General features: G+C 41.2%; 1 non-coding gene across 1 annotated transcript; it reads right to left on the bottom strand.

The window, feature by feature from the left end:
* Positions 1 to 18,510: 18,510 nt before the first annotated feature.
* LOC113625873 (U2 spliceosomal RNA) lies at positions 18,511 to 18,701 on the bottom strand. Its single transcript, XR_003434920.1, has one exon. It is a non-coding gene; the product is annotated as a U2 spliceosomal RNA (small nuclear RNA).
* Between the last annotated feature and the right edge of the window lie 394 nt (positions 18,702 to 19,095).

The raw sequence follows: 19,095 nt of genomic DNA, 5'->3' as shown, positions 1-19,095 counted from the left end.
TTCATATTTGCATTTAAAACTTTGTACCATATATGTATGTCCTTTTCCCCTTTTTAAAAAATCAAGCATACTGTAGGCACTATTCTGCTCCTTTATTTTCTCATTTAATTATATATCTCAGAAATTGTTCCCTATCAGTAAAGACCTTCTTTATTTCTTTTTTATAGCTGTGTAATATTCCATTGTCAGAATTCATTTAACTAGTACCCTATTAATGGACATTTGGTTCATTTGTGATTTTTCCTATTACTATAAACAATGCTTTAATGCATGCATTATTTCTCATATGTACTAGTATGTCTACAGGGTAAATTATTTGATTGGAATTGCTATTTGATAGCATTAAATACATGTGATTTTTATTAGATATTGCCAAACTGTCATCCTATAGAGTTTGTACTAGTACCCTCTCACCTGCTGTATATGACAATGCCTCTTTCCCCACATCCTTGCCATTGAAGTTGTCCTAAAACTTTTTGGTATTTTCCAATGTAATAGATTAAGAATGGGATCTAAGTGTGGTTTTTAATGTGGATTTCTTTTTTTAATGAATGCATCTCTTTTATTATGAATGCACATTTCTGACCCTGTTTCTATGGTTATGTCTTTTTCTCTGAACCACTCTGCCTCCTCCTTATAATTTTAAGAATCCTTGGGCTTCCCTGGTGGCACAGTGGTTGAGAGTCCACCTGCCGATGCAGGGAACATGGGTTCGCGCCCCGGTCCGGGAAGGTCCCACATGCCGCGGAGCGGCTAGGCCTGTGAGCCATGGTTGCTGAGCCTGCGCGTCTGGAGCCTGTGCTCCACAATGGGAGAGGCCACAACAGTGAGAGGCTCGCGTACCGAAAAAAAAAAAAAAAGAATCCTGGTGATGAGCTGGGTTCACCCCAATGCTAAGGTCAGTTGATTAGCAACGTTAATCCCACCTGCATTTGGCACATTTTCTTATGTCTCATCATATTCTTTTGCTCTGTTAATTTTTCTTATTGATGTATAGGAGTTCTTTGTATATGAGTAAAATCAGCTCTTTGAGATATAAACTACAGATGGTTCCTGGCCCTCCCCACAGTTTGACATTTGGATTTAACATTGCTTATGATGATACTTGTCTCGAAAAATCTCAAGTTTTATGTAACAAAATTTGTCTGCTTTTCCTTTTCGGTACCATACTTGGGCCTTCCTTGCTCTGAGACTGTAAAAGAATTCTCCTATGATTTCTTCTGCTTTATAATTTTATTTTTTACATTTAAATATTTTAACCACCTGGAATTTTTTTCTGGTGTAAGGTATAACATATGGTCCCAATTTTTTTTTCCATATGACCACCCAGTTAATTTACCATTATCTTTTCCACATTGATTTGAAAATCTTATTATTATATAATAATTTCCTCTGTGTATCTGGGTTCATTTCAGTTCTGTCTTTGACCTGTACGGTTATTTATGTACTAGGTCCACACTGTTGAGTATGTTTATGTTTTTTTTTTTAATTTTAATTTTTAAAGTTTTTTTTGGCCGTGCCACGTGGCATGTGGGATCTTAGTTCCTTGACCAGGGATCAAACCCATGCCCCTGCAGTGGAAGCTCAGAGACCTAACCACTGGACCACCAGGAAATTACCTATTTTTATTTTTAATTTAATTTTTATCTTATACTGGTGTATAGTTGATTTACAATGTTGTGTTAGTTTCAGGGGTACAGCTAAATGATTCAGTTATACATACACATATATCCATTCTTTTTCAGATTCTTTTTTCATATAGATTATTACTGAATATTGAGTAGAGTTCCCTGTGCTATACAAGAGGTCCTTGCTGATTATCTATTTTATATATAGTAGTGTGTGTATGTGTGTGTGTATGTCAATCCCAAACTCCTAATTTATCCCTCCCCACCACCTTTCCCCTTTGGTAACCATAAGTTTGTTTTAGAAGTCTCTGAAGTCTGTGTCTGTTTTGTAAATAAGTTCATTTGTAGCATTTTTTTCAGATTCCACATATAAGTGATGTCATATGATATTTGTCTTTCTCTGTCTAACTTACTTAGTATGATCATCTCTAGGTCCATCCATGTTGCTGCAAATGGCATTATTTCATTCTTTTTTATGGCTGAGTAGTATTCCACTGTATATATGTACAACATCTTCTTTATCCATTCATGTGTCGATGGACACTTAGGTTGCTTCCATGTCTTGGCTATTGTAAATAGTGCTGCAGTGAACATTGGGGTGCATGTATCTTTTTGAATTATGGTTTTCTCCAGATATATGCCCAGAATTGGGATTGTGGGATCATATGGTAATTCTATTTTTAGTTTTTTAAGGAACCTCCGTACTGTTCTCCATAGTGGCTGTACCAATTTACATTCCCACCAACAGTGTATGAGGGTTCCCTTTTCTCCACACTCTCTCCAGCATTTATTGTTTGCAGACTTTCTGTTGATGGCCATTCTGACGGGCGTGAGGTGATACCTCATTGTAGTTTTGATTTGCATTCCTCTAGTAATTAGTGATGTTGAGCATCATTTCACATGCTTTTTAGCCATCTGTATGTCTTCTTTGGAGAAATGTCTATTTAGCTCTCCTGCCCATTTTTGATTATGTTTTTTTGATATAGAGCTGCATGAGTTGTTTTTATATTTTGGAGATTAATCCCTTCTCAGTTGTACCATTTGCAAATATTTTCTCCCATTCTGTGGGTTGTCTTTTCATTTTGTTTATGGTTTCCTTTGCTGTGCAGAAGCTTTTAAGTTTAAGTAGGTCTCATTATTTTTGTTTTTATTTTCATTACTAGGTTTATGTTTAAATATCTGATAGGGATGGTTCCGTCTCATTATTTTCCTGGTTACTCTTATTTGTTTGTTTTTCCATATAAACTTAGAATCAACTGGTCCATTAAAAAATCTTATTGCTATTTAAATGAAATCACATTAAATTTATGCACTAACATAGGAAGAACTGATAATATATTTATGTTATAGAGACTTTCTATCCAAGAATATGGTAGGCATTTCCATTTGCCGAAGTCTTTTCTGTCTCTAAGCAGTGATTTAAAGTTTTCTTTATACATATCTTATAATTTTCCCCTTAAGTTTATTCGTAGGGATTTTTAAATTATTGCTATGAGAAACAGGATCTTTTCTTCCATTTTTTTCTTCTAATTATTGGTGGTTTGTATATGTGAAGGCTATTGATTTCTATATGTTAATATTGTAGCCAGCTACCTTACTTAATTCTTTTTTTCCAGTTTTATTGAGATACAGTAGATGTAGAACACTGTATAGTTTAAGATGTACAACACAATGTTTTTCCTTTTTTTTTTTTGCGGTACGCGGGCCTCTCACTGTTGTGGCCTCTCCCGTTGTGGAGCACAGGCTCCGGATGCACAGCCCCAGCAGCCATGGCTCATGGGCCCAGCCGCTCCGTGGCATGTGGGATTCTCCCGGATCGGGGCACAAACCCACGTCCCCTGCATCGGCAGGCGGACTCTCAACCACTGCGCCACCAGGGAAGCCCCCAGCATAATGTTTTGATATGTATATATTGTGAAATGATCACCACAGTAAGTTTAGTTAACATCTGTCACCTCACATAGTTACTGAAAGGTTTTGCACCTAATTTCCAATGTGTGTGTGTGTGTGTGTGTGTTGGGGGGGGGGTGTTTCCACACCACCAGCAAGCAAGCAGTTCTCTGACACCAGCTGGATATCCTACAGTTTAACACAGTTCTGACACTATCTACCTGGAGATAGAACCAGATTCCACAGGTTAAGGGCTCCGTCCCACAAGGCCACCCTCCACTTCAGATGCCAGTCACAAGGCCAGGTTGTTACGCGTGCTTCTGATCGACCAGCTACAGATAGGAGGTTCCCACAACCCCCTCCTTGGGTTCAATTAGTTTGCTAGAGCAGCTCACAGAAACTCAGGAAACCTGTTTACTCACTAGATTACTGACTTATTACAAAGGGTGTTAAAGGACACGAATCAACAGCCAGATGAAGAGATACATAGAGCGAAGTCCTGAACAAAAGAGGTTCTGTCTTGGTGGAGTTTGGTGCTGGCATGGTGGCACATGGAAGCAGTGTGTTTCCCCAAACTGGAAGCTCTTCGAACCCCCTCCTTTTGGGTTTTTCTGGAGGCCTTATTACATAGGCATGATTGGTAAAATCACTGGTCATTGGTGGTTGATTCAACCTTCAGCCCCTCTCCCATCTCTGGAAATCAGGGGGTGAGACCGAAAGTTCCATCTGTCTGTTTAAAGTTGGGTTTCCCAGGCCACCAGTTCCATCCTTAAGTGCTTTGCAAAAGTCACCTCATTAACATAAACACCATTGTGGTGGAAAGGGGATTGTTATGAATAACATGACACCCATTTCACCTTTGTGGCTCTGAAGTGATTTTAGGAACTGAGGAAAAGAGACTAAATATTATAATAAAAGATGCCCCCATTGCTCTAATCTCAGGAAATTTTAAGGGTTTTAGGAGCTGTGAGCCAAAAACCAAGGGCAAAGACCAAACGTATATGAGAAATATACTTTGGTCATTTGAATGACCAAACACATACTTCTTATAATTCACAATATCACAGTTACAATTTTTTTTCCTTGTGATGAGATTTTAAGATATAGTCTCTTGGCAGTTTACAGATATATAATATTGTTAACTTCAGTCACCATGCTATACATTACCTCTGCAGAACTTATTTACCTTATAACTGGAAGTCTGTACCTTTTAACCCCTTTCACCCATTTCCCCTAGCCCCCATTCCTGCCTCTGCCAACCACCAATCTGTTCTCTTTTTCTGCATTTGGGTTTTTTTTCTTTTAGATTCCACAGATAAGTGAGATCAGATGGCATTTGTATTCCTCTGACTTATTTCACTTAGCATAACGCCCTCAAGTTGCATCCACGTTGTTGCAAATGGCAATATTTATTCATTTTATGGCTGAATAATATTCCATTGTATGTATTTATATATACCACATTTTCTTTATCCATTCATCTGTTGATGGTCAGGTTCTTTCCATGTCTTGGTTGTTATAAATGCTGCAGTGAACATGGGGGTGCAGATATCATTTTGAGATAGTAATTTTTTTTCCTTTGGATAAATACTCAGAAGTGGAATTGCTGGATCATGTGCTAGTTCTATTTTTAATTTTTTGAGGAACCACTGTACTGTTTTCCATAGTGGCTGATAATCTACATTCTTACTAATAGTGTACAAGGGTTGCCTTTTATTTGTATCCTAACCAACACTTGTTATTTCTTGTCTTTTTTGATAGCAGCCGTTCTAACAGGTATGAGGTGATATCTCATTATGGTTTTGATTTGCATTTTCAGGGTGATTAGTGGTATTGAGCACTTTTTCATGTACTTGTTGGCCATTTGTATGTCTTCTTTGGAAAAATGTCTATTAAGTTTCTCTGCTTGTTTTAAAATCAGATATTTTTTGCTATTGGGTTATATGTGTTCTTTATATATTTTGGGTATTAACCCCTTATCAGAGATCTATAATTTGCAAATATTTTCTCTCATTCAGTAGACTGCATTTTTAAAAATCTTTTCAAAACACTTTAATTGTTCTTCAATAATTTTAATTAATTCAAGGTTATACTTTTTTTTTTCTTTTGTGGAAACATATTGTCTCAGTCAGAGTAGACTGCATTTTCATTTTGTTGATGGTTTCCTTAGCTGTGTAGAAGCTTTTTAGTTTGATGTAGTCCCACTTGTTTATTTTTGCTTTTGTTGCTCTGCTGTTGTATCCAAAAAAATCATTGCCAAGACCAATGTCAAGGAGCTTACCCTAGAGTTTTATGGTTTCAGGTCTGACATTCAAGTCTCTAATCCATTTTGAGTTGACTTTTGTGTATGGTGTAAGATAGGGGTCCAGTTTCATTCTTTTGCACATGGGTGTCCAGTTTTCCCAGCACCATTTATTGAAAAGACTATCCTTTCCCCATTGTATATTCTTGTCTCCTTTGTTGAAAATTAATTGCCCATATATGTGTGGGTTTATTTCTGGACTCTCTGTTTCTTTGATCTATGTGTTATTTTTATGCCAATACCATTGATCCCTATAGCTTTGTAATATAGTTTCAAGTCAGGAAGTGAGAAGCTTTTGGCTTTGTCCTCTTTTCTCAAGATTTCTTGGCTATGTGGGGGTCTTTTGTAGTTCCATACAAATTTTAGAATTGTTTTTTCTATTTATGTGAAAAAAAAAACATTGGAATTTTGTTAGAGATTGCATTGAATATGTAGATTGCTTTGGGTAATATGGACATTTTAACAAATTCTTCCAATCCATGAGTTCAGAATATCTTTCCATTCATTTGTGTCTTCCTCAATTTCTTTCAGCAATGACTTAGTTTTTCAGTGTACAGATTTTTCATCTCCTTGGTGAAATTTATTTTTAAGTATTCTTTTTGATGCAATCGTAAATAGAACTGTTTTCTTAATTCTTCTTTCTGACAGTTTGTTATTATTTGTGTAGGAATGCAACTGTATATTGATTTGTGTATCCTGAAACATGTGATCTGTTCTGGAGATTGTTTCATATGTGCTTGAGAAGAATGTATATTCTGCTGCTTTTGGTTGCAATGTTTTGTAAGTGTGTGTTAAATCCATCTGGTCAAATGGGTGCAGTTTAAGTCTAATGCTTCCTTATTGATTACTGCTATTAAGTTGTATGACTGGACCCCTATCTTACACCATACACAAAAGTCAACTCAAAATGGATTAGATACTTGAACGTCAGACCTGAAACCATAAAACTCTAGGGTAAGCTCCTTGACATTGGTCTTGGCGATGATTGTTTTGGATACAACACCAGAGCAACAAGAAACAAAAGCAAAAATAAACAAGTGGGACTACATCAAACTAAAAAGCTTCTACACAGCTAAGGAAATCATCAACAAAATGAAAATGCAGTCTACTGAATGGGAGAAAATATTTGAAAATTATATATCTGTTAAGGGGTTAATATCCAAAATATATAAAGAACTCATACAACTCAATCTGCCTGGGTGATCTATCTATTTTTGGAAGTGGGGTATTGAAGTCCCCTACTATTATGCATAACTGTCTATTTCTTCCCTTAGGTCTGTTAATGTTGCTTTATAAATTTAGGTGCTCCTATGTTGGGTGCATAAATATTTACAAATTTTATATCCTCTTGTTGGATTGACCCCTTTATCATTACAGAATTACCTTTTCTGTCTCTTATTACAGTCTTTTTCTTAAAGTCTATTTTGTCTGATATATGTATAATATCCTCAGCTTTCTTTTGGTTTCCATTTGCATGGAATATTCTTTTCCATCCCTTCACTTTCAGTCTGTGTGTCCTTAAAGCTGAGGTGAATCTCTGGTTGGTGGCATGTAGTTGGAGCTTGGGCTTTTTAAAAATGTTTTTAATCCGTTAGCCACTATATCTTTTGATTGGAGAATTTAGTTCATTTACATTTAAATTAATTATTGGTAGGAATTGGCTTACTCTTGCCATTTTGTTAATGGTTTTCTGGTTTGTAATTTCTTTGTTCCTTTCTTCTTTGTCCTTTCCTTTGTGATTTGATGGTTTTCTGTAGTGGTATGCTTAGATTCCTTTCTTTTTCTCTTTTGTGTAACTATTATAGGTTCTTGCTTTCTGGTTATTATGAGGCTTATATAAAATGTCTTATTTATGACAATCTATTTTAAGCTGATAACAACTTAAGTTCAAATGCATACTAAAGCTCTATATTTTTACTCTTGCCCCCAGCCTCATGTTTTATGTTTTTGACATCACAGTTTACATCTTTATACTTTGGGTATCCTTTAACAAATTATTGAAGTTATAGTTATTTTTACTACTTTTGTCTTTTAACCTGCATACTAGATTTAAAAGTGATTTGCTCACCACCATTACAACATTACATTATTCTGAATTTATATTTTTACCTTTACCAGTGAGATTATATACCTTTATATGTTTTCCTGTTACTAATTAGTATCCTTCGTTTCAGCTTGAAGGAGTCCCGTTAACATTTCTTGTAAGTCTGGTCTAGTGGTGATGAATTCCTTCAGCTTCTGCTTTTCTAGAAAACTCAATTTCGCCTTCAATTCTGAAGGACAGATTTGCTGGGTAGAGTATTCTTGGTTCACAGTTTTTTCTTTCAGAACTTTGAGTATATTGCCACTCCCTCCTGGCCTACAAAGTTTCTGCTGAAGAAATCTACTGATAATCTCATTAGGATTCCCTTGTCCATAATTGTTTTTCTCTTGCTACTTTTTTTTTTTGAACATCTTTATTGGAGTATAATTGCTTTACAGTGGTGTGTTAGTTTCTGCTTTATAACAAAGTGGATCAGTTATACATATACATATGTTCCCATATCTCTTCCCTCTTGCATCTCCCTCCCTCCCACCCTCCCTATCCCTCCCCTCTAGGTGGTCACAAAGCACTGAGCTGACCTCCCTGTGCTATGCGGCTGCTTCCCACTAGCTATCTATTTTACGTTTGGTAGTGTATATATGTCTGGATTCATCTTATTTAAAACTCTCCAGGTTTCCTGAATCTGGATGTCTGTTTCTTTCTCCATGTTGTGCATGTTTTGAGCCATTATTTCTCTGAATAAGCTTTCTGCCCCCTTTTCTCTCTCTTCTCCTTCTGGAACCCCTATAATGCAAATACTGGTCCATTTGATGGTGTCCCATAAGTCTCTTAAGCAATTTATACTCTTTTTCATTCTTTTTTCTGTTTGCTCCTCTGATTAAATAGATTTCATTGCCCTCTCTTCAAGTTTGCTGATCCTTTCTTTCACTTGATCTACTCTGATGTGGAACCCCTCTATTGTTGAACTTTTCAGTTCAATCATTATATTCTTTAGCTCTGTGATCTCTGTTTGGTACTTTCGTATTTTCTATCTCTTTTTGAACTTCTTACTTTGTTCATTCATTGTTCTCCTGACCTTGGTGAGTATCTTTATGACCATTATTTTGAACTCTTTATCAGATAAATCACTTACCTCCATTTCATTAAGGTTTTTTCCTGACATTTTATTTTGCTCCTTGTTTGGTACGTACTCCTCTGTTTCTTTATTTTCCTTGACTCTCTGTATTGGTTTCTGTGCTTTCGATCAGGCAGCCACCTTTCCCAGTCTTGATGGAGCGGTCTTGTGGAGAAAATGAAACTTATCATTTAGACTGGCCCTAGCTCTTTGTTGTTTCTCAAATCTTTGTGTTTGTCCAAGCCACCCTCTTTGTTCTTAATGACGCCCAGTAGTTGAGTTTTTGCCAAGACCTGTCAGTGTCCCAGAGGGGAGGATTTCAGTAAGCATCTTGATGCAGGCTCATTGGATACTGTACCCCCAAGCAGCAATGTTTAAAGTATGCAGGTGAACGTCTCTCAGGGAAAGAGTGAGGCTGGGCATTTCTCTCTGCTGTGTCCTGAGAGGGATACCTGGTTAAGAAGTGTTTCTTTGTTTTGCTACAGTTCTGTGGAACCTGGAGCTCGAGCCCCTCTGGCCACCAGACCAAGGTTATAAAGATTTGTGTCCTTGGGGCAGCCTCTCCAAAAGCCAGGGCCCCAGACATGTGCACAGGTCCTATCAAGGAGACACCAATGACCTGGAGCAGGGCAGAGGGAGAGTGTGAAGGTGGCACCTGCTGGCTTCCCTGGACTGCAGGGAGAACTGCAGTCTATTCCTAGATGTGTGCTGAATTAGAAGCCTGACCTTCAGCTAGCAGCTTTTAAAGTATGCAGATAGGCCTCTTTCAGGGACAGATTTAAAGATGGGCGTGTGTGTCTACTGCCTCTGGACTGATCCCTGGGGGCACAGCCATTGCGAATCCTCAGGAACCTTTTAAGAACTGCGTCTGTTTGCATCATCTTGTGGTTGTCATGGATGCGTTCCTCAGTGGCTTTCAGAGTGAGATGTTTGGGGACCTGTCACTCAGGTGGAAGTTGGGGCACTAGATGTTGGGTCCAGACTCCTCAGGGAGAATCTGGGGTTGTGAATTTCCTCCCAGTTATGTGTGTCTCTGCCAGGGTAGGGTTTATGGTGAGAGTGTGTCTCAGCTTTTCCTACTCTTTTTGATGTGGGTTTTTCCTCAGTTGCCCAGTGTGTAGGAGTCACTCAGCTAGTTTCTGGATTTCTTTCAGAGAGGATTGTTCAGTGTGTAGCTATAGGTTTGGTGTGTCTGTCAGAGGAGGTGAGTTCAGGAGCTTCCTGTGTTGCCACGTTGGACCAGAACCCTTGAATTCTTTTTTGTTTGTTTATAATAGTTTTGGTTCTCTTAGTTTTTTCATGTGAACAATCTTATACTCTGCAAATAAGTATAATTTTGTCTTTCCCATTCCAATTTTTATACATTCAGTTTTTTTTCCTACTGGTTGATTGCATTGGCTAGTACCCCAGAACAAGGTTATATAAATAATTGAGGTGATAGTGGATGACCTTGTCATCTTGTTTCTGACGTTCATGGGAATGCTTCTAGTGTATCTTCATTAAGCTGGCTTTTGGGCTGAGAGAGAGAGAGGGTTAAGTATACATCTATTTAATTGATTAAGAGTTTATATCAATAATAAGCATTAAAAAAATACATAGCCTGGCTGTGTATTTGATTGTATAAGCATTTGACTGAGACACCTGGTTTGAAGTGAATCTTTTTTTTTAAAATTTATTTATTTAATTTATTTATTTTTGGCTGCGTTGGGTCTTCATTGCTGCGTGCAGCCTTTCTCTAGTTGCTGTGAGCGGGCTTCTCACTGCAGTGGCTTCTCTTGTTGCGGAGCACAGGCTCTAGGCACGCGGGCTTCAGTAGTTGTGGCTCGCGGGCTCTAGAGCGCAGGCTCAGTAGTTGTGCTGCACGGGCTTAGTTGCTCCGCGGCATGTGGCATCTTCCCAGACCAGGGCTTGAACCCATGTGCCCTGCATTGGCAGGCAGAGTCTTAACCACTGCGCCACCAGGGAAGCCCTGAAGTGAATCTTTATTCACCAGTTGTGGCATGCCAAATCTTCCAAGCGTGTAATACTTATGATGCTTGTACTTCATATCTCTAGAGAGCCAAGAGAATCCCTTGAAGTATTAATCACTGTGCCCCGCCTGCATCCCCCATCCAGTTCGTGAGAAGGATGTACATTGTTCAGGTAGAAGGATTATTATCATTGGAGAGCAAAGGGGGAAGAAGTGGCTGAAAAATGATGTGCTAGTTTCCTATTGCTGCTGTCACAAATAACCACAAATTTAGTGGCTTGAAACAATGCAAATTTATTATAGTTCTGTGATTCAGAAGTCTGAAATTACAGACTAAAATTAAGATGTTGGCAGAGCTGCATCCCTTTCTGAAGGCTGTAGGGGAGAATCTTTTTTCTTGCCTTTCCAGCTTCTTGGTACTGTCCTTATCTTTTTTTTTTTTTTTTTTTTTTTTTTTTTTTTTTGCGCTACTGTGGACACCAGGAAGCCACGTGGGCAGGCAAGCCAATGCCTATAGACCTTCCACTGAATTTTTTTTTTTTTTTTGCGGTATGCGGGCCTCTCACTGTTGTGGCCTCTCCCGCCACGGAGCACAGGCTCCGGACGCGCAGGCTCAGCGGCCATGGCTCACGGGCCCAGCCGTTCCATGGCACGTGGGATCCTCCCGGACCGGGGCACAAACCCACGTCCCCTGCATCGGCAGGTGGACTCTCAACCACTGTGCCACCAGGGAAGCCCTCCACTGACTTTTTAAGAAATTAATAAACTCGGTTTCTTTAGAGCATCTTAGGTTCACAGCAAAATTGAGCAGAAAGTACAGGGAATTTGCATGTGTTCCTATCTCTCTCCACATAGGCTACTGACTTTGAGGGAGCCCTGCATGCCCCTTGTGCTGGGGGAAGAGTCATAATTCTTTCCATCAATGTTTGGGCAGAGGCGGTGGACGGAATGCCTGCTCTGGCCCTGAGATGCGGCTCCTATGTGGCCACCCCTTTTCTAATGGCCTAGGACACTTGTCAGGGCCCCTAAACAGAAAAATGGATCCTTGATAACCAGGGCGGGTGGAGGCAGTGAGGCTGAAGGAAAAGCCCCCAACATCGGTGCTGGTGAAGGTCATTCCTATGGCACTAGTATCAGCAGTTAAATTCTTACTTTCCAGTAGTTTGTATAAGATAAAGGCAGAATGCAATAACGTGTCAAATAATTGCACAGTTGCTGATGAGCCAAGGTGGTGTTCCGGTTGTGGCTTTGAACTGCTGGTCCAAGCTCCAAGTATGACTCGAAGGCCAAATCAGTTCCGGGAAGGGTTTAGGAGTCCCAGGGGATAGTGTGAGAGTTTCGATCGGATGAAAGTCAAACATTTAGAGGTTGAAGGCAGGGTCTTCTTGAGGATCCCAAATGGAAGGCCGAGGAGGCCAGACTCTGTGTGGCAATTTGGCCGTGTGTAGTCAGGCAACGTGAAGGGCCAGCTGGCTTCAGTGAGCCTCCCAAGGCAAGCTGCCTTTGTGGAGTCCTTGAAGATAGAGTGTGCGGCAGTGAAGTGCGATAGAGTTCGGGGCAGGTGCTGTCAGGGCAGCTCCAAGGAATGATGCATAGTCTTGGTTGCACTTGAATTTGATCGTCTTTAATGTCGCTTCAGAGGAATGGACTGCTGGCTGGGATTGATCTCTTTTTTTGTTACTTGGAGATTTTTATTGTAATTGTTTTTGTGTAAAAGACTGTTTATGGTGATGCTTTGAACCTACGCTCCTTTTTTCATCTCTATCTCTGTCACTTCTGGTGACAGTCTGCTTTAAGTGCTTTATTACATATCTTCTAGACTTTCTTCCTTCTCTTTTATTTCAGTCACAGCTTTGGTGGTGGGGGAGGGAGCCCCTGGTCTGTACATGGAAAGGAAGATAATAGACAGTATGTTGCTAAACATGATTATCTTGGATTTTTCAATTTGCCTTTGATCTCCAGGAGTCGGCAAGATGCTAGATGTTTTATTAATTGTTCACTTAAATTTGGGGGTAAATGTAATACCTCATTAAACAGAAAAGCAAAGAAAGCCTTATTATCCTTTCCTTCGGCCTGTCAGAGCACGAAAAAGGAACAAATCATAGCTGCTTAGGTTGGATTTAAGAGTCTTATTTATCAAAATGGCCAATGACTGCGGCTTCCGTAAGGTTCTCAGAGTCCTTGCCGTGTGGGCGTTGGCTTTGTTGCTACGTCTGTCTGTCACTTTCTTGCCTGATGCCTCTACTGGGTAGGTCTGGGTGCGGAGGCCCCATGTAAGATATACTGCCTGCCTTGATTTAAAAAAAAATCAAATAAAATACTACCAGCTTCTTACATGCGTGTTGTGCTTCAGCATTTATAAAGCATCATTATATATAATATCTCAGAGACCCTTCAAGCGGAGGAAACTTCTCGGTGCTCCTGGGGAGTATTAATACACATTCATATATATGTGGGATGTATGCATACATCTCTATAGCATTTGCATGATGATTTATAATTTACAAAACACTCTTACAAATATATCCTCTCAAGGAGAGGAAACTACTTAGTGTCCCTGCTCCTTTGGGTATAAATAAATATTAAATTGGGTTTAATAGCACTGGGATTGCTTCTTCTGTTAAATTAGATCCTTTACTTAAAACTTGGATACCAGCAGACTTGAAGCTTCACTGCGGAGCGCTGATTTGTGCCAGGAAAGATGGTGGGTTTTTTTTTTTGCTCTTACAAGACAACTCATCAGCTCTTTCGATGTTTTTCCTTGATGTGCTGATGATTTCTTGCAGCTGGGAGAATAGAAAGTAAAGCAGTAGCTCTTTAGCAAGCTGTCATTGCTGTGCCTGGATTTCCTGCTCAAATATTCTTCTTCTTTTCCATTTTTAAAGCCACAGGCAAATGACCGTCCATTTCAGATATCAGTGAATGCTCGGTGAGTCAGATGCCTGGTGGAGGAATGTGCCCACCATAGGGTCTCTTACACCTACAGGCACCATTTTTTTAAAAAATTAATTAATTTATTTGGCTGCACTGGGTCTTAGGTGCAGCATGCAGGACCTAGTTCCCTGACCAGGGATTGAACCCGGGCCCCCCTGCATCGGGAGCGTGAAGTCTTAACCTCTGGACCACCAGGGAAGTCCCACGGGCACCATTTTTGAATTCAGTTATATTTTGCGAATATCTTTTCCTGGCATTTCTTTTTTATGTCACCGTGGTTTGATAGAAATTGAGAGCATCATCGTATGTGGATCTGCTCACATTCCTTGTCCCCCTCTGCTGGTTATTGCGGGTGCCGACCCTGCACCAGCCTGTTTTTTTTCTTTTTCCTTCCTGACACCTGCTCTACATTCAGAGGCCAATTCAATCTGTATGTCATTGAATCTATGATAATATTTATTCAATGAAATGAGAATTATTTCAAATATGTACCTCTCAGAGTCTTATATCACCTGTTCTACTCCTAAAATAATTGACTAATTTTAAGGAAATCTGATGCCCAGTCCCAAACACCTTAAATTATACTGTGGATACTTTTGAAACCAAATGCCTTCTGATAGCCATTTTTCCTTCTTCCTTTTAGTAATGGAGCTCTGTGAGTTTTAGCCAGGCACATGGCCTCCAGCTCTAAACTACAGTTCCCAGCCCCCTTTGCAGCTGTGTATGGCCATGTGACTGAATTTGGGCCAATAGGATGTGAGTGGGAGTGATGTGTGCAACTTCTGGGTTTCTACTAAATGTTTGCTCTGGCTTCTCCCTTTTCTCTTCCCACCAACTGGGAAAAGTCAAAGAATGGAGCAACCTTGCAAACCACATGCTGTGGGCTACGGAGTTGCCCCAGGTCCCCCCTTCACTTCCCCCAGACCACTCACCTGTGGACTGCAGTGTTTGGCAGAGTAGCTTGCTCTGTTGTTTAACTAATAAAAATGTTAAAATTGAGCACTCATGTTAGAGAATACAAGAAATTTCAGTGAAAGCTCTGTATGTGAAGGTAGGAGGTATCATGACTAGTGATTGTAACTGGTCCCCTGCCTTCATTCTCTCCTCCAATTCTCCAAATGGCTCTCAAAGACAGGCCACTCTGCCGCTAAAAATCTTAAAATCTTCTGCTGGCTCCCAAGGTACCTAAAATCCCAAGCCCTTAGCATAAAGTAGAGACAATATCAGAATTTGTTTGGGCTGAAAACAGTAGAATTCCTGACTAAAACTAACATAAACATCAAGGCTTTGGTCTTTTCTTATAATGGGGAATCTGGAGGAAGGTGTTTCCAGCATTGGTTTAGAAGGTGAATAATGTCAGGTCTCTGCTTGCCTTTGCTTCAGTTCTCTTGACTTTCCCTCATAGTTATATGATGGCTGCAGTGGCTCCAGGCTTCACATCCTCTTACCCATCCAAAGCAGGAAGGGAAATGGCACTCTTTTTATCAGGGAGAAGAATCTTTTCCAGAACCCCGTGGCAAACTTCCCTCATTTCTCTTTGGCCAGACTTAGTCATATGCCTATGCCTTAGCGGCAAGTTGGCTGGGAAAGTGAGAGTCTATTGTGGAAGGGAAACTCTACTTATGATACACAGGGGAGCAGACATGGCTGTAAGGCAGGCAGTTGAGCATGTGCTCCATGAGCCTCACGTACTTCCCTGAAGCAAAAAATATGACTGTAAGTTGAAATATAAAAAATTTATCTCCTGTGACCATAGGCCCATAACAAACATTTCTTTTGAATTGTTATTGTTATGATTTATTGGTTAGAACACAACTGACCAAAACAACATACAGTACACAGTTTGGTAAATAATGAAATAAATCAGATTTTACTGAAAATATATTTCTTAATGTTATTAAAACATGTTGCGGAAGAATATTATTGCTAAATGGGGTAGGGTTTAGCTTCAGTTGCATTCTAATTTTCATGTGTGTGTGTTGAGGTGTTTGGTAATCTCGCTCACAAAAATAAGTTGATGGAAACAGAAGGCATTTTGTAACTGCAAGATTGATCGGTTCTTTTGGACTCCTTCTGAGTTATATGCTGAAAGGCACATGGTGATCTATAATAAAAATTAAATATAAGGTTTGGGGTGAGTGAGAGGCATTACTTTCTCTTGTAAAGGAGGAGAAGGAGGCATGGGAAAGGGGACCCTCATAATAGCTCCGCCAAAGGGCGTGTTCAGCAGATCAGCTGTAGGAGAGGAAAGCTGAGCGCTAACAATCGATTCCCTCAAAACCATCCAGGCACAGTGTTCCTGTTGGAGAGGCTTCGGAGACCCCCAGTGATACACATACCCCAGTTTAAAGACCACTGGTTGTGAGGATCAAATGAGATAATGTACACGAAAGCCTTTAGTGTGCTGTAAAGAACGTTCCAAGGGACATTAATAATAATTGCATGCTTTGTTTTTCCCAAATTCTGGTGACAGCCCATGAGGGCTCTAAGGACTTCATATTCCAAGTCCTGAAAGCGGCCCACTAACAGACAAGGCAGCTCCCCCTGGACTTGCTGCGAATATCCATCCTCCCAATATAAAAGAAGGTTGACGGGAGAGAGTGAGAGGTGACCTTTTCTGGGGAGTGTTGAGCCAGGCTGGAGAAGGAGCGGGTAGTTGGGGCAGGTGCATGGGAGAGGGTGTCCTCCTGTATCCTGGCTGGATGTCTGCTCTTCCACAGTGTTTGCTGATCAGGTCTGGTCTGTGTGAACAGAGGGAGGAGCCCTGGAGGGAGCCCCTGTTACTCCCTTGAGGTCCCCATTTTAGAACACATAGAAGGCGTAATCTGCCCAGGTGCTTGGGTCCAGGAGGCCAGACAGCACTGGAGTCTGTAGGCTTGCCAGGCTGCAGAGTGGACCAAAGGGACATGCCTGATGGTATGAAGTCACCAGTTAGGGGCAGCCAGGCCACAGGGTCACTGTGAGTGGTTGAGGGAGGTGCCTAGGGATGTGTTTGTTCTCTGCCAGCAGGGCTTGGGGACCACAAGTTAGATTGGTGATAATGACCAATAAAAGGGGGGTAGTGCCCTCAGTGCTGCTACCGGTTGGAAAGGTCCTTTGTCTTTCCTACCTTTCTCCCTGCTCTGATACTGATCTCTGGCGGCCTCGGCCTGCAGTGGCTTGAAACAGGATTTCGGTTCCCCGGGCAGAGATTGAAGTCAGGTAGCAGCAATGAGAGCATTGAATCCTAGCCACTAGACCACCAAGGAGCCAGTGGCCAGTGACAAGGCCCTGGCCCATCAGCTTTGTAGAAATAAATTTCCACAAAGAGACAGAAATTAGTGAAACAAGTAAAGTGTTTACTAGGAGGAGAAAGAGTAGGTGTGAATAGGCACACACGCGCGAGCGCAGAGAGACGGTCTCGCTCTCGTGGTGGTTTGAATCACGTATATGGGGCATTTCTTCTGCGTTTCCTTTGCCCAATCATCTTGCTTTGCCTGGCTCTGAGTCCGTATTTGGTTATCTCCGGGTCCTCCCATGTGTGTGCGTGCATCTCTTAGCCCAGATGGATTTCAGCGAAGCGGCCTGTGGGTAGGTTGGCATCACTCCTTTTTTGACCTCCCAGGAGCCTCTCTGCGTATGTGTAGTCAGGAAGGTCCCCTCGAGAGTGAGAACTGTGTGGTCTCTGTCTCTTTTCTGGGCAGGGCTCAGCTTCTCTGGCTCCCGCTATTTTGGAGTATCTGTCCACAGGGGACAAAGTCCAGCTGCTCAGCCTGGAGCCTATCTATCTCCTGCCTCAAGACCAGAAGAGCAGGCCCAGGAAAAGGAGATGGACAAGTGGGCCAGGCTCATCCCTCTGTCCACGCAGTGCTGCACGGGGGCCATCAGCTTGTGGCAGCACCACGTTCACTGACGCCACCTTGGCAGCTTGAAATCCACCTGGTGGGACTATTTACAGCACAAGAGTCAGCAGAAGCTACAAATCCATGCTTCCCCTCCCTTCCAAGTTGAGAAGGGCGTTAGGGTGTCTCACCTCTCCCAGCACACCACTGAGTCCTAGTCACTGGAGCCAGGAGCTGAGCGTGGGGTGCTGGGGAAGGACCTGAGTCAAATATGGGACTGAGATTTACGAATGGACAAGGCTAAGGCTTGGGTAACCGAGATGAGACTATGTTAATAATTCGGTGATTGAAAGGTGGTAAATGGGATTAAAATGTCCTTTAAAGGAGCCTAGTACCCAGCAGAAGAGTAGAGTTTGGCAAAGCATAATGGTGTATTAGAAAAATAATCTGGCTCACGTCTATATTTTATTTATTATTATTTTTTTATAACCAATATGCTTTAATGTAAGTTTAGGTCATTCATTTTACAAACACTCATGGAATGCCTACTGTGCTTAAATCATCGTGCTGGATCTTCCCAAAGACACGGTTTATATGAACACAATTCCTAACGACTTCTTCCAATGCCTGCTTCGGGGGCTACATCTGGGGCTGAATGGAAGCACATAGACATAGGGCTGCGGTATGGCCACCCCTGCTCCACACTCTGGTGTCTTCCAGAGGTGAACACAGCAGTCACTATCTTGATAAGGTGTGTAGATTAGTCATCACCATTCTGTTACTTTGTAAAGTTCAGTTCCTTCCCCTGGAGGGGTGCACCAGTCCTGGAAATACTGCAATACCAGGTCGATGCGTGGACTGGACGAAGCAAGCTCTCACTCCAACTCCTTGCTCCAAAAATCCGTTTAATACGTTGTTCTTGGGTAGAGAACATATCAGATTTTAAACTGATAAGAACAGATACTACACTTGATCTTAGCCAAAAAGCCGAGAAGCGATACGTCTATATTTTATAATGGGACTTCCCCGATCAAATTACCCACCTCCACACAATAAAGATATTGAAAAGGGCCCATTTTAATTCAGAGTTGCTGAACACGATAAAGGGTTGGGGTTTTAGAGAATCGTTCCCTGACATGAGCCAGCTGGCCTCAGGCCTTTTCCTTCCCTTGGATTTTGCCACTGTGGCCTCTGGACTACAGAGCAGCGCTGATGGGGTCGGAGACCTTGTCTTGCCTCCAGCCCGGGGTGGACTTCTGCCTTGGCCGGGCTGTTTCTGGCTCCAGAAGCAGATTCTGCAGAAGTGTCAGGATCACCCTCCCTCCAGTACTTAGGCCTTTTCTAAGGAAGAGCAGCTGTGCAGAGAATTCATTCTTCTGCAGAACAGAATCCT

Source organism: Aethalodelphis obliquidens, unplaced genomic scaffold, assembly GCF_003676395.1.
Source record: "Aethalodelphis obliquidens isolate GAN/ISIS:26980383/991018 unplaced genomic scaffold, ASM367639v1 scaffold16, whole genome shotgun sequence".
NCBI classification, from domain to species: Eukaryota; Metazoa; Chordata; class Mammalia; order Artiodactyla; family Delphinidae; genus Aethalodelphis; species Aethalodelphis obliquidens.
The sequence above is the reverse complement of the archived record's forward strand: the minus strand, read 5'-3'. Positions and strand labels throughout refer to the sequence as shown.